The sequence below is a fragment of the Cherax quadricarinatus genome, chromosome 20, assembly GCF_038502225.1.
Source record: "Cherax quadricarinatus isolate ZL_2023a chromosome 20, ASM3850222v1, whole genome shotgun sequence".
Lineage (NCBI taxonomy): Eukaryota > Metazoa > Arthropoda > Malacostraca > Decapoda > Parastacidae > Cherax > Cherax quadricarinatus.
In genome coordinates, this window is record NC_091311.1 from 7,240,916 (window position 1) to 7,255,414 (window position 14,499).

The window sequence follows — 14,499 nt, forward strand, 5'->3', positions numbered from 1 at the left end:
TATCATTGCTACATTGACTCATTTTACAGTAATTCTTGTGTAAACATTGTGTTGCCATTAAAACTTTTCTTGCAGAAATTTTATGCAGTGTTGTGCAGTACTTTTGATTAGAAATTGTTATTTACAATATTGCTACAGTTTATTTCAGTGCAGTTTTATATGCCTTGTTCTGTGCATAATAATTTGTTTCTTGTGTGTCACTTAATCTTTTTTATTTAGAATTGCTTTCCCAGTTTGTTTTAATTTTGCACAAGCTTTATTGATTCCATTTTAACATTTTTGATTGATTTATCATTTTTTTGTTGAATTTCCTTATTGAATTGAGAGTAAAGACAACTCACTATGCCATTAATTCAATTTAAAGTAAATTTGAGTAAATTTGATTTGAGTAAAGTTTAATTTCTCTTGATTTTCAAAGTGTTGCTTATCCAGTTGAGTAATTTTTTTATTTTCATGTGAGTTCTCCTTGCTTACAGTGTGACTTATTTTTTTAAATAAGTAATTTCTTCCCGTTTAAGCTTACTGTGTCATATATTCTCTATTTTCTTGCCTTTATGTCCTTGAGTAAGTTCCCTGAGAAGATGTCCCAGTCACTTTTGAATGTTCACTTAGTGTATCATGCCAGTCAAAGTCAATATGAATCAGTCCACAGTACCAATATTCCCTTACTGACTGGAAGACAATACCTAGCCCATGAGAAATGTGTTTGTTCTCACAGCTTTTATCTAAGATTTGTTAAAGTGCTGCAAAATGTGAAGTTCAGATTAAGTTCCAATAGATCCGTGAATTACTTATTAACGTAGCCGAGCAGTCAGGCACTAGTAATACTGTCACTCCTGTCTGGACTCCAGCCACAATATCGTGCACGCAGGATAGTGTACAGTTACCTTGGGTTTCAGAGGAACCTCAGACAACCCTGGGTGCTGAGACTACTTTCCCTGTGATGGCGACTTGTTCCAGTATTCGTTCCTTCCCAGGGGACGCTTTGAGAAGAACTTTACTTGCAACGAATTATGCCATCTCTTGCTGATGCCACAAGCCATTGCAGAAAGACGTTTCTGTGGCTAGTGCACTCACTCGAGTGTTGTTGTTGTCCCTTGTGTTCCAGATGGTGATGCCATCCTCGTTGACAGTAATTCATGCAATGTAAGAAGTTGTTTCTCGAGTAACTTTCACATGTTGTTAAAGTTTGTAAGTGTAGTTTCTTTATAGTTGATATCTCGTGTCACTGTGTGCGACTCAGACTGAATATCTGTATTGTTGACCATGTTCATTTCTTTTCCCTTGTGCTTGCAGTTTGAGATAGTAGATTCGTTCTCCCTTGCTCATATTGCGTGTTATAGCGTTATTTTTTTCAACCGGGGAGAGTCATCCACTCCACCGAGTTTGTTCATTCCTGCAGTAAGAAAGAACAGATCCCATGTGGTCTGGTGTGATTCGACTCCTGCTCCAGGAAGATCTTATTCTGACTGTGAAGCCACCAGCACCCATTAGTGACTTTGTAATGAGTCAAGAATTACTGTATCGAACAGCCGAGTTGGGTACTCCAAGTAGAAGAGTGTACCAGTTAGTAATTCCACAGTCACTAGTGAACGTAGCTCTACAGCTAGTTTATGATGCACCAGGTGTTTCACACCCTGGTATGGATCGTTCTGTGAAACAAGCCAGAATGAAATACTTTTGGCCACGTATGGCAACTGACATTTCTGAGTATGTTAAGAAATGTAGTGTCTGTTTGCAGCATAAAGGAACTGTCAATGGTCCTAATCCAATCCAGGTGTATCCAGCCACTAGGGAACCATGGGAAAGAGTTGCGCTTGATTTGTTAACCAATTTTAAATGTTCCCTCCAAGGCAACAAACATCTGTGTGTTATGGTAGACCATTTCACCAGATATTGTGAGTTAGTTTCTATTGCAGATAAGACTGCCGAGACAGTACCTAAACCGTTTAAAGAACGCATTACCTGCAGGCATACCACCCCTAAGTCCTTAGTAACAGATAATGGAGGTGAATTCTGTAATGAGATTCTTGAAAATTTGTGTACCTTGTACAAGATCTCTAAATCCACCATTGTTCCTCATCATCCTGCCAGCAATGGGTTAGCCGAACGAACCAATAAGAAAGTACTTGATGTCTTGAGAGCCACTATCAACCCCAATAGTGAAACTTGGGATGAAGTTATACCAGATGTTCAATGTGCCATAAATTCTGCTTACAATGCTTCCATAGGTGACACTCCACATTATGCATTATATGGTGTAGAGAAGCGTTTACCCTACGAGTTGTTATATTTCACTCCGAAACCAATTACAACCCTGATGATTTCATAGCAACTCGTACCAGCATAGCTCAGAGTATTTTTAGAAGAATCCGTGAAACACTTCATAAATCAACAGCAGAATTTACTAAAGTAATTAATAGCCATGCTAAGCCGACAAAAGTTAAAGTGGGTTCGAGAGTAATGCTGACTAATTTCAACAAAACATCCGCAATGCCTAAGCTTGATCAAAAGTTTGTTGACCCTTATCGAGTAGTCGAACATATCAATGGCAATAAGTATAAGGTTAGAGAAATTAGTACTGGTCAGTACAAAGAATCGCATTTAGATCACATGAAATTAGTATGCGATGTTGATGATATTGCTACCCAGACTAATGTGACAGTCGCTGACAATCCTCTTGATTCTGTACCCTCTACCTCAGATACTCAGCCAGATAATCAACCTGAATGTCGTTATTCTTTGCGTACTCGACAAGTAATGAGAAACCCACAAGTATCTTTTGTAGATACTCGTTCAGATCTCCCTCAGTCAAGGCATGTCTTAGCCATTGCAAAGGAATTCGATCCTCCCAGAGATGATAACCATTCTGCATATGTAAATCTTACCCTCGCAGAGTTGGGTTTAAATGTACATAGTCTGTATAATTAGATGTCAGAGATGAATGAAATTGTCAACTGGGTGTTTTGTTATTAGCTGATCAGTTTTTCAGAATTTTTTTTTGTGTTCACGTTCCCTCCGAATTCTGAGAATTTAGCAGTACTGATCTGTGCACGTCAGATTTTCCTTACTGTTAATTACTTTCACTTTGTAAATATATTTATTCTTCCTCAGAATCCGTAGAGTGAATGAATACAGATCGATCGATCAATTCCATCCTTATTGTACAAAGATTCGTTCTTATAAGTCATAATGCATTACGTTAAAAGTCATTACGTTAACACCCATTACGTTAAAACTCATTATGTTAGCATCCATTATGATACCATCCATTAGTTCTAAGTTACATATGTCTTTGTTATTGTATAGAATCAGCCCAGAACCACCTGCCTGTTCAGCCTATAGCATAGTATTGCATATCGAGACGACATACGTAACATGACCGAGCTGTCAGCATAGTTGTTGATCCCCTTACATGTGTTATATAGCTTATCTGAGTATCATAGTACCATCCAAATGTTTTATAGATATGACCTCTTACTAGGCCTAGGGACCAGCTTGTGTGAAGTCACGTGATGCGCATGTGTGCGCGAGTACCTCTGTAACTTCCTCAGTCCACGCTTAGGTCTACCAGGCATTTATCTTCAACCATCATATCTCCTTTCAACGACAACACACGGTCCCATACAGAAGTTGGGCTCCCTTGGCAGCTTCCACAGTCTGATCACTATTATAGTGTATAGCACTGGGACAGAAGGTTTACTGGAAAAGTAATGGTTTTCCTTTATGTATATTACGACCTCTGCCAACTCCACAGTTTACAAGTGTTTCCACATGACTCATTAAATCGTAATGACAGAGAATACCTGACAGGGAGGCAACAACGAGTCGGTGGCCAAAGACTGCAAACCTCACTCAAGGAGAAAGATCTTGGAGTTAGTATAACACCGAGCACGTCTCCGGAAGCACACATCAACCAGATAACTGCTGCAGCATATGGGTGCCTGGCAAACCTGAGAACAGCGTTCCGATACCTTAATAAGGAATCGTTCAAGACACTGTACACCGTGTACGTCAGACCCATACTGGAGTATGCAGCACCTGTTTGGAACCCATACTTGATCAAACACGTCAAGAAATTAGAGAAAGTGCAAAGGTTTGCCACAAGGTTAGTTCCAGAGCTAAGGGGAATGTCTTATGAAGAAAGGTTAAGAGAAATCGGCCTGACGACACTAGAGGACAGGAGGGTCAGTGGAGACATGATAACGACATATAAAATACTGCGCAGAATAGACAAGGTGGACAAAGACAGGATGTTCCAGGGAGGGGACACAGAAACAAGAGGCCACAATTGGAAGTTGAAGACACAGATGAGTCAGAGAGATATTAGGAAGTATTTCTTCAGTCATTAGAGTTGTCATGCAGTGGAATAGCCTAGAAAGTGATGTAGTGGAGGCAGGAACCATACATAGTTTTAAGACGAGGTATGATAAAGCTCATGGAGAGGGGAGAGAGAGGACCCAGTAGCAACCGGTGAAGAGGCGGGGCCAGGAGCTAAGACTCGACCCCTGCAACCACAAATAGGTGGACCAACTTATTGTAACTAGCTGGTCCAGTTGGCTAACGCGACGGTCTGGAGTTTTGTGACTCTGTGATCGCGAGTTCTAACCCCGCCCGTAGTTTGTTTCCACAAGTATAGGATCGTCTCAAAATTCCACAAGAAAGAAGATACCATACACAAATAACCCGCACATAAAAGAGAGAAGCTTACGACGACGTTTCGGTCCGACTTGGACCATTGACAAAGTCACGGTATCGTTCCAGTCACGGTATTGTGCCTTTTTGTTATTTAAGAAGATACCATATTTTTTCTCACTCCATTTTTTTCGTATTATATCACCCTACCATTTTCGTATTTTCACAGAAATATACACCAATGTATGACAGAATACAGGGCGATTATGTAAACAAACCGACTCACTGGCGACTGTTGGCAACTGTTTACAACACCAGTTTTTCTGCTTATAACTTCCCTCCTCTGCATCATACAATTTTTGGTATCTTATCTATATACACACTTCTACAGATTTTTATGATTTCAAAATATATATGACAAGCGTGTTGGGTGAACTGGTGACCTCTGGCACCTTCTGCGTGATGATGACAACTTCAGATTTTTGACCGTCATATATCACCATATTTAGCTCTCCTGGATTTTTTTTTTCCTAACACCACCACCACCACCAATTTCCATGATAATCACTGTTATTAGCAGAATTAAATCGACTGAATATATAAGGATTACTGGAAAAGTACTTGCTTTCCGTTGAGAATATTGTGACCTCCGGCAACCGGTGCTTCTCCTATTTCCACAAAAAGGAATTTCTAGATTTTTATCATTCACTTCACTTTGGTATCTTATTTACACACTATGTACCACTGTAATATACATTATACCACTATGTATCTCATCCTATTTTGGCTCACCGGGTACTATCTTGGTTCACCGGGTACTATTTTGGTTCACCGGGTACTATTTTGGTTCACCGGGTACTATTTTGGTTCACCGGGTACTATTTTGGTTCACCGGGTACTATTATGGTTCACCGAGTACTATTTTGGTTCACCGAGTACTATTTTGGTTCACCGAGTACTATTTTGGCTCACCGGGTACTATTTTGGTTCACCGAGTACTATTTTGGTTCACCGGGTACTATTATGGTTCACCGAGTACTATTTTGGTTCACCGGGTACTATTTTGGTTCAGTGGCTACTATTTTGGTTCACCGGGTACTATTTTGGTTCACCGGGTACTATTTTGGTTCACCGGGTACTATTTTGGTTCACCGGGTACTATTTTGGTTCACCGGGTACTATTTTGGTTCACCGGGTACTATTTTGTTTCACCGAGTACTATTTTGGTTCACCGGGTACTATTTTGGTTCAGTGGCTACTATTTTGGTTCACCGGGTACTATTTTGGTTCACCGAGTACTATTTTGGTTCACCGGGTACTATTTTGGTTCAGTGGCTACTATTTTGGTTCACCGGGTACTATTTTGGTTCACCGGGTACTATTTTGGTTCACCGGGTACTATTTTGGTTCACTGGGTACTATTTTGGTTCACCGGGTACTATTTTGGTTCACCGGGTACTATTTTGGTTCACCGAGTACTATTTTGGTTCACCGGGTACTATTTTGGTTCACCGGGTACTATTTTGGTTCACCGGGTACTATTTTGGTTCACCGGGTACTATTTTGGTTCACCGGGTACTATTTTGGTTCACCGGGTACTATTTTGGTTCACCGGGTACTATTTTGGTTCACCGGGTACTATTTTGGTTCACTGGGTACTATTTTGTTTCACCGAGTACTATTTTGGTTCACCGGGTACTATTTTGGTTCAGTGGCTACTATTTTGGTTCACCGGGTACTATTTTGGTTCACCGAGTACTATTTTGGTTCACCGGGTACTATTTTGGTTCAGTGGCTACTATTTTGGTTCACCGGGTACTATTTTGGCTCACCGGGTACTATTTTGGTTCACCGGGTACTATTTTGGTTCACTGGGTACTATTTTGGTTCACCGGGTACTATTTTGGTTCACCGGGTACTATTTTGGTTCACCGAGTACTATTTTGGTTCACCGGGTACTATTTTGGTTCACCGGGTACTATTTTGGTTCACCGGGTACTATTTTGGTTCACCGGGTACTATTTTGGTTCACCGGGTACTATTTTGGTTCACCGGGTACTATTTTCTTCTAGATAAGTTCCAAGATGGAGAGATGACCTTTTATAAGTTCAGCGGCGGAGTTGTGTGCTTCTAGCATAGTACAACCTGGAATAACAGAACTTGAGATTTTGTCTTTTTAAGCAGGTGAGTTAGCCACCCAGGGTAACCCAGGGTAGCGAGTGTTAGCCACCCAGGGCAACCCAGGACAGCGAGTGGTAGCCACCCAGGGTAACCCAGGGCAGCGAGTGTTAGCCACCCAGGGTAACCCAGGGTAGCGAGTGTTAGCCACCCAGGGCAACCCAGGACAGCGAGTGTTAGCCACCCAGGGTAACCCAGGGCAGCGAGTGTTAGCCACCCAGGGTAACCCAGGGTAGCGAGTGTTAGCCACCCAGGGCAACCCAGGACAGCGAGTGGTAGCCACCCAGGGTAACCCAGGGTAGCGAGTGTTAGCCACCCAGGGCAACCCAGGGTAGCGAGTGTTAGCCACCCAGGGTAACCCAGGGTAGCGAGTGTTAGCCACCCAGGGTAACCCAGGACAGCGAGTGTTAGCCACCCAGGGTAGCGAGTGTTAGCGACCCAGGGTAACCCAGGGTAGCGAGTGTTAGCCACCCAGGGTAACCCAGGGGAGCGAGTGTTAGCCACCCAGGGTAACCCAGGACAGCGAGTGTTAGCCACCCAGGGTAGCGAGTGTTAGCCACCCAGGGTAACCCAGGGCAGCGAGTGTTAGCCACCCAGGGTAACCCAGGGTAGCGAGTGTTAGCCACCCAGGGTAACCCAGGGTAGCGAGTGTTAGCCACCCAGGGTAACCCAGGGTAGCGAGTGTTAGCCACCCAGGGTTACCCAGGGTAGCGAGTGTTAGCCACCCAGGGTAACCCAGGGTAGCGAGTGTTAGCCACCCAGGGTAACCCAGGGCAGCGAGTGTTAGCCACCCAGGGTAACCCAGGGCAGCGAGTGTTAGCCACCCAGGGTAACCCAGGGTAGCGAGTGTTAGCCACCCAGGGTAACCCAGGGCAGCGAGTGTTAGCCACCCAGGGTAACCCAGGGCAGCGAGTGTTAGCCACCCAGGGTAACCCAGGGAAGCGAGTGTTAGCCACCCAGGGTAACCCAGGGTAGCGAGTGTTGGCCACCCAGGGTAACCCAGGGCAGCGAGTGTTAGCCACCCAGGGTAACCCAGGGCAGCGAGTGTTAGCCACCCAGGGTAACCCAGGGTAGCGAGTGTTAGCCACCCAGGGTAACCCAGGGCAGCGAGTGTTAGCCACCCAGGGTAACCCAGGGCAGCGAGTGTTAGCCACCCAGGGTAACCCAGGGCAGCGAGTGTTAGCCACCCAGGGTAACCCAGGGCAGCGAGTGTTAGCCACCCAGGGTAACCCAGGGCAGCGAGTGTTAGCCACCCAGGGTAACCCAGGGCAGCGAGTGTTAGCCACCCAGGGTAACCCAGGGCAGCGAGTGTTAGCCACCCAGGGTAACCCAGGGCAGCGAGTGTTAGCCACCCAGGGTAATCCAGGGCAGCGAGTGTTAGCCACCCAGGGTAACCCAGGGCAGCGAGTGTTAGCCACCCAGGGTAACCCAGGGCAGCGAGTGTTAGCCACCCAGGGTAACCCAGGGCAGCGAGTGTTAGCCACCCAGGGTAACCCAGGGCAGCGAGTGTTAGCCACCCAGGGTAACCCAGGGCAGCGAGTGTTAGCCACCCAGGGTAACCCAGGGCAGCGAGTGTTAGCCACCCAGGGTAACCCAGGGCAGCGAGTGTTAGCCACCCAGGGTAATCCAGGGCAGCGAGTGTTAGCCACCCAGGGTAACCCAGGGCAGCGAGTGTTAGCCACCCAGGGTAACCCAGGGCAGCGAGTGTTAGCCACCCAGGGTAACCCAGGGCAGCGAGTGTTAGCCACCCAGGGTAACCCAGGGCAGCGAGTGTTAGCCACCCAGGGTAACCCAGGGCAGCGAGTGTTAGCCACCCAGGGTAACCCAGGGCAGCGAGTGTTAGCCACCCAGGGTAACCCAGGGCAGCGAGTGTTAGCCACCCAGGGTAACCCAGGGCAGCGAGTGTTAGCCACCCAGGGTAACCCAGGGTAGCGAGTGTTAGCCACCCAGGGTAACCCAGGGCAGCGAGTGTTAGCCACCCAGGGTAACCCAGGGCAGCGAGTGTTAGCCACCCAGGGTAACCCAGGGCAGCGAGTGTTAGCCACCCAGGGTAACCCAGGGCAGCGAGTGTTAGCCACCCAGGGTAACCCAGGGCAGCGAGTGTTAGCCACCCAGGGTAACCCAGGGCAGCGAGTTTTAGCCACCCAGGGTAACCCAGGGCAGCGAGTGTTAGCCACCCAGGGTACGGAATGGACTTTTGAGCACAACCTAAGAAAGTCAGTGCGTCATCCGTCTTATTTCTATTGTGATCCTTCAATCTTGCTCCCCAGGATGCCACCCACACCTGTCGACTAACACCCAGGGACCTACTTACTGCTAGGTGAACAGGGACAGCAGGTGTAAGGTAATGTGCCCAGCATTTCCACCCGTGTCGGGGATCGAACCTCGGACACTAAGTGTGTGAGGCAAGAGCGTTGCTAACCAAGCCACGGGACACCATACATAAGGGCTTGTTTGAATTTCTAACCCAGAGGGTTAGTCACCCAGAATAACCCAATAAAATCCACGTTTCGCCGGGGACTGTCTTGTTTGGTAGTACCGTCAGCTCAAACACTAAGGGTCCGGTGTCGATCCCCGGTACGGGTGAAACGATGGGCATGTTGCCTTACACCTGTTGTCACTGTTCACTTAGAAGCAGGTACTTGGGTATTAGTCACCTTACACCTGCTGCCCGTTCATCTAGCAGTAAGTAGGTACGCGGATACTGTCACCTTACATCTAATGCACCTGTTCACCTAGCGGTAAGTAGGTACCTGAGTGTTAGTCACCTTACACCTGCTGTCCCTGTTCACCTAGCGGTAAGTAGGTACCTGAGTGTTAGTCACCTTACACCTGCTGTCCCTGTTCACATAGCAGTAAGTAGGTACCTTAAGTGCTAGTCGAATGTTGTGGGTGGCAGCCTGGAGGACAAAATTAACGTAATATGCTAGTAATGCTCCACATAACCAGGGACTTTCTATCTAGTATGTCAGCTATGGTCTGTACAAGTTATATCATATACTTACTGAAATAGAGATTATTTTCGTTATTATAATACCGTATCTCCCCATTTGAGACTCATAAGAGTCGATTTAGCAGCTACTTACTGCTAGGTGAACAGGGACAGCAGGTGTAAGGTGACTAACACCTTGTTACCTTCTTACTGCTAGGTGAACAGGGACAGTAGGTGTAATGTGACTAACACCCAGGTACCTACTTACTGCTAGATGAACAGGGATAGTAGGTGTAATGTGACTAACACCCAGGTACCTACTTACTGCTAGGTGAAGAGGAATAGCAGGTGACTAACACTCATGTAACTACTTACTGCTAGGTGAACAGGGACAGCAGGTGACTAACACTCATGTACCTACTTACTGCTAGGTGAACAGGGACAGCAGGTGTAATGTGACTAACAACCAGGTACCTACTTACTGCTAGACGAACAAGGACACTATGTTTAATGTGACTATCACCAAGGTACCTGCTTACTACTAAGTGAACAGTGACAGTAGGCGTAATGTGACTAACACCCAGGTACCTACTTACTGCTAGGTGAACAGGGTGAGTAGTTGTAATGTGACTAACACCCAAGTACCTACTTACTGCTAGATGAACAGAGACAGTGGGTGTAATATGACTAACACCCAAGTACCTACTTACTGCTAGGTGAACAGGGAGAGCAGGTGACTAACACTCATGTACCTACTTACTGCTAGGTGAACAGGGGCAGCAGGTGAATAAAACTCAGGTGCCTACTTACTGCTAGGTGAACAGGGACAGCAGGTGTAGGGAAACATGTCCAACGTTTCCACCCATGGGAGGATCGATTGTTGGTCCCTCAGTGTGTGAGCTGAGGACTCTACGGGCTGAGCCACGGGCACTGAGCCACACACACACACACACACACACACACACACACACACACACACACACACACACACACACACACACACACACACACACACACACACACACACACACGAAAGAAAGAAAGGTAGCCAGTATAGATACGAGATGACAGAGACGGGACAAACACAGGAGGCAAGAAGGAAGTGGAGACAGTAGTGGTGGAGGTATTGCTCCAGGCACGGCATTGTTTTTTTTTTCCTATAGGGCCAATATAGGTTAGGTTAGGTTAACTTACAATATAAGAAAAAAATGCTGAAACAGTCTGTCATGCGACCAGAAAACGAAGTGCCATTGCTCCCTGCTCGTAAAACTATGTCACATTTCAACTCTTCTGGTTACCTTCTACAGTCACCTATTTGACTGTTATTTACAACAGCGCCATGTTGCTGTGTGTGGTTAGGAGGACGAGCTGGATTATACCATGTTGCTGTGTGTGGTTAGGAGGACGAGCTGGATTATACCATGTTGCTGTGTGTGGTTAGGAGGACGAGCTGGAATATACCATGTTGTTGTGTGTGGTTAGGAGGACGAGCTGGAATATACCATGTTGCTGTGTGTGGTTAGGAGGACGAGCTGGAATATACCATGTTGCTGTGTGTGGTTAGGAGGACGAGCTGGATTATACCATGTTGCTGTGTGTGGTTAGGAGGACGAGCTGGATTATACTATGTTGCTGTGTGTGGTTAGGAGGACGAGCTGGAATATACCATGTTGCTGTGTGTGGTTAGGAGGACGGGCTGGAATATACCATGTTGCTGTGTGGGGTTAGGAGGACGAGCTGGAATATACCATGTTGCTGTGTGTGGTTAGGAGGACGAGCTGGAATATACCATGTTGCAGTGTGTGGTTAGGAGGACGAGCTGGATTATACTATGTTGCTGTGTGTGGTTAGGAGGACGAGCTGGAATATACCATGTTGCTGTGTGTGGTTAGGAGGGCGAGCTGGAATATACCATGTTGCTGTGTGTGGTTAGGAGGACGAGCTGGAATGTACCATGTTGCTGTGTGTGGTTAGGAGGACGAGCTGGAATACACCATGTTGCTGTGTGTGGTTAGGAGGACGAGCTGGATTATACCACGTTGCTGTGTGTGATTAGGAGGACGAGCTGGAATATACCATGTTGCTGTGTGTGGTTAGGAGGACGAGCTGGAATATACCATGTTGCTGTGTGTAGTTAGGAGGACGGGCTGGAATATACCATGTTGCTGTGTGTGGTTAGGAGGACGAGCTGGATTATACCATGTTGCTGTGTGTGGTTAGGAGGACGGGCTGGAATATACCATGTTGCTGTGTGTGGTTAGGAGGACGAGCTAGATTATACCATATTGCTGTGTGTGGTTAGGAGGACGGGCTGGAATATACCATGCTGCTGTGTGTCGTTAGGAGGACGAGCTGGAATATACCATGTTGCTGTGTGTGGTTAGGAGGACGAGCTGGAATATACCATGTTGCTGTGTGTGGTTAGGAGGACGAGCTGGATTATACCATGTTGCTGTGTGTGGTTAGGAGGACGGGCTGGAATATACCATGTTGCTGTGAGTGGTTAGGAGGACGAGCTGGAATATACCATGTTGCTGTGTGTGGTTAGGAGGACGGGCTGGAATATACCATGTTGCTGTGTGTGGTTAGGAGGACGAGCTGGAATATACCATGTTGCTGTGTGTGGTTAGGAGGACGAGCTGAAATATACCATGTTGCTGTGTGTGGTTAGGAGGACGAGCTGGATTATACCATGTTGCTGTGTGTGGTTAGGAGGACGGGCTGGAATATACCATGTTGCTGTGTGTGGTTAGGAGGACGAGCTGGATTATACCATGTTGCTGTGTGTGGTTAGGAGGACGAGCTGGATTATACCATGTTGCTGTGTGTGGTTAGGATGACGGGCTGGAATATACCATGTTGCTGTGTGTGGTTAGGAGGACGGGCTGGAATATACCATGTTGCTGTGTGTGGTTAGGAGGACGAGCTGGATTATACCATGTTGCTGTGTGTGGTTAGGAGGACGAGCTGGATTATACCATGTTGCTGTGTGTGGTTAGGATGACGGGCTGGAATATACCATGTTGCTGTGTGTGGTTAGGAGGACGGGCTGGAATATACCATGTTGCTGTGTATGGTTAGGAGGACGGGCTGGAATATACCATTTTACTGTGTGTGGTTAGGAGGACGGGCTGGAATATACCATGTTGCTGTGTGTGGTTAGGAGGACGGGCTGGAATATACCATGTTGCTGTGTGTCGTTAGGAGGACGGGCTGGAATATACCATGTTGCTGTGTGTGGTTAGGAGGACGGGCTGGATTATACCATGTTGCTGTGTGTGGTTAGGAGGACGAGCTGGATTATACCATGTTTCTGTGTGTGGTTAGGAGGACGGGCTGGATTATAACATGTTGCTGTGTGTGGTTAGGAGGACGAGCTGGAATATACCATGTTTCTGTGTGTGGTTAGGAGGACGAGCTGGAATATACCATGTTTCTGTTTGTGGTTAGGAGGACGGGCTGGATTATACCATGTTTCTGTGTGTGGTTAGGAGGACGGGCTGGATTATACCATGTTGCTGTGTGTGGTTAGGAGGACGAGCTGGATTATACCATGTTTCTGTGTGTGGTTAGGAGGACGAGCTGGAATATACCATGTTTCTGTGTGTGGTTAGGAGGACGAGCTGGATTATACCATGTTGCTGTGTGTGGTTAGGAGGACGGGCTGGAATATACCATGTTGCTGTGTGTGGTTAGGAGGACGAGCTGGATTATACCATGTTCCTGTGTGTGGTTAGGAGGACGGGCTGGAATATACCATGTTGCTGTGTGTGGTTAGGAGGACGGGCTGGAATATACCATGTTGCTGTGTGTGGTTAGGAGGACGGGCTGGAATATACCATGTTGCTGTGTGTGGTTAGGAGGACGGGCTGGAATATACCATGTTTCTGTGTGTGGTTAGGAGGACGGGCTGGAATTTACCATGTTGCTGTGTGTGGTTAGGAGGACGAGCTGGATTATAGCATGTTCCTGTGTGTGGTTAGGTGGACGGGCTGGAATATACCATGTTGCTGTGTGTGGTTAGGAGGACGGGCTGGAATATACCATGTTGCTGTGTGTGGTTAGGAGGACGGGCTGGAATTTACCATGTTGCTGTGTGTGGTTAGGAGGACGGGCTGGAATATACCATGTTACTGTGTGTGGTTAGGAGGACGGGCTGGAATATACCATGTTGCTGTGTGTGGTTAGGAGGACGGGCTGGAATATACCAAGTTGCTGTGTGTGGTTAGGAGGACGGGCTGGAATTTACTATGTTGCTGTGTGTGGTTAGGAGGACGGGCTGGAATATACCATGTTACTGTGTGTGGTTAGGAGGACGGGCTGGAATATACCATGTTGCTGTGTGTGGTTAGGAGGACGGGCTGGAATATACAATGTTGCTGTGTGTGGTTAGGAGGACGGGCTGGAATATACCATGTTGCTGTGTGTGGTTAGGAGGACGGGCTGGAATATACCATGTTACTGTGTGTGGTTAGGAGGACGGGCTGGAATATACCATGTTACTGTGTGTGGTTAGGAGGACGGGCTGGAATATACCATGTTGCTGTGTGTGGTTAGGAGGACGGGCTGGAATATACCATGTTGCTGTGTGTGGTTAGGAGGACGAGCTGGAATATACCATGTTGCTGTGTGTGGTTAGGAGGACGGGCTGGATTATACCAAGTTGCTGTGTGTGGTTAGGAGGACGAGCTGGAATATACCATGTTACTGTGTGTGGTTAGGAGGACGGGCTGGAATATACCATGTTGCTGTGT

The 14,499-nt window shown here is 46.7% G+C and overlaps 1 protein-coding gene across 1 annotated transcript in view; it reads right to left on the reverse strand.

Annotated features, from left to right (window-relative positions):
- The window catches only part of LOC128699890 (low-density lipoprotein receptor-related protein 4), an 846,819-nt gene that overhangs the window by 317,708 nt on the left and 514,612 nt on the right, over window positions 1-14,499 (reverse strand). The gene's annotated exons all lie outside the window — the stretch shown is intronic.